Source organism: Daktulosphaira vitifoliae, unplaced genomic scaffold (genome assembly GCF_025091365.1).
Source record: "Daktulosphaira vitifoliae isolate Bord-2020 unplaced genomic scaffold, ASM2509136v1 Scaffold_4, whole genome shotgun sequence".
NCBI classification, from domain to species: domain Eukaryota; kingdom Metazoa; phylum Arthropoda; class Insecta; order Hemiptera; family Phylloxeridae; genus Daktulosphaira; species Daktulosphaira vitifoliae.
This window is the reverse complement of record NW_026099575.1, coordinates 19,314,406-19,316,466: the sequence shown is the minus strand read 5'-3', so window position 1 is coordinate 19,316,466 and position 2,061 is coordinate 19,314,406.

The following is a 2,061-nucleotide window of genomic DNA, read 5'->3' as shown; positions in this document are numbered from 1 at the left end:
TATATATATATATATATTTATGAAACGTCCTACTAGGCCATTCCTTTAAATGTTCAAAAAGTCCTGTCACTGGCGAAATTTTGTTTCTCTTTATGTTTCAGGTTTTTGATATCTTCTTTTTCCGGAAAAGATTTTCCCAATTTTAACATAATCCTTTATAACTTTTAACATACTAGATTTTATAATTATACCTAGTAGTTGGGTACCAGTTAATAGGTATTGGTAACAAATTAATTTTTTATTGACAAACAGAAATAATATAAATTTGCTTTATTTGTAAAAGAAAATGTTGATGTAAAATTTAAAATTATTCAAAATTGCATTGATTATGAGTATTGTTTGTCAATGATTAATAATTTTATTTTTATTAAATTTTGTCTTAATTGAATCGATGGTGCTTTGCAAAAACTGCCTATGTCAAAGTAAAGTAAAATTTTTAACTTTGGTAGTTTTTCTACCGAGCACCACCAATATGTGTAAAATGTTTTTTTTGTTGTTTAAAACAACTGTTTTTTATATGTTTAATACAATTACTTAAAACGCGAAAATTAAAATGTTTTAAACATCTTAACTTTGTAATAAGCACCAAGATAAAAAAAACCCAGAGCACAGTGGGGTCGCGGCATAGTGAGGATGTTGCATAGTTGGGTCCAGTATAGATTTAATCTGACAGTGATTAAAATCACTATCATAAGAAACGCTTCGATGCAAATCAGTAGATAGTGTTTAATTCTAAGAAATTGGTGGATAATTACAAAAGCTACATTATCTGCTAGTTTCTTATTAATACCCTGATTAAGATAAAGTATGTCGAATGAAAAAGGGATTATTAAAAAATATTATTTCTCATAAAAAAATTGTGTTGATTCGTACACTTTTCAATGAGTTATAGCATTATAAAGTTAAAAATGTAACCAACCCAACCCAACATCAACTCCTATTTCCTTAATTATATCCAGATTAGTAATTATTTTAATTATATATTATATAATTTTTATAATTAATTATTTTCAAATTATTATTGATTTTTAATATGTTAAAAGTAATCATTTTGAACCTACTTCTTTTTGTTCTTTAAAGTGAAAGTTTTAATAAAAAAAAAATGAATTTATTACCATAACTTTTAACTCAACTTGCAAGTTTGAAATAAATATTATTAAATAGAAAAAAATGAAATTGGTAGATTATTTCAAAAACAACAATAACACTTATTCCCTTAATTTTACCCCGATTTATAACTATAATATATGAATACATAATAATTACAGTAATTAAATTGAGTATGAAAGTGGTATTCAATAATATAATATTGTAATTTTTACGGAGATATTATAAAAATAAAAAGGAGTTGTATATTCATATACTTTTAATGCGTATACAAATTTAAAGGAATTTATGCAATACTTTTTAATAAAAAAATTTTGTTACTTATGAATAAATACACTAAACAAAAGGAACTTTCATCAGAAAAAAAATATACTTTTCTAAATAAACTTTTCGTGATGTTTTCAAATGTGCAATTAAACTTTTTCTATTACTTCTAAGTTTTAATATTATTACTTATTATTAAAAAATAAGTATTTACATATAAAAAAAAATAATTAAGAACAAAAAAAATTGTATTAAATTAATACTGATTTTGATTTTTAATATGTTAAAGGTAATCATTTTGAACCTATTTTTTATTGTCTTTTAAAGTGAAAGTTTTAATGAAAAATACCTTCTCAGCTTCGCATCGAAGCTAAAAAATGAATTTGTTACCATAACTTATAGTTCAACTTGCAAGTTTGAAATTGACATTATTAAATTGAAAAAAATGAAATTTTTAAGATTAATATGCAATCTGGAAATTTTATAATTACTAATTACAGTACATTTGTCAGAAAAATTCGATTTTTTTACATTTTTATCGTAATAGATAACTGAAATAGAAAGAATAGTAATCATATCCTAATAACTTTTGGTGTTTAAAAAAATTCTGCAATTGAAATTGCAAGAACTTAATTAATTTTAATAATTTACTTTAATTAAATGAACCAATCAAACCAAAGTAGTTAAAAA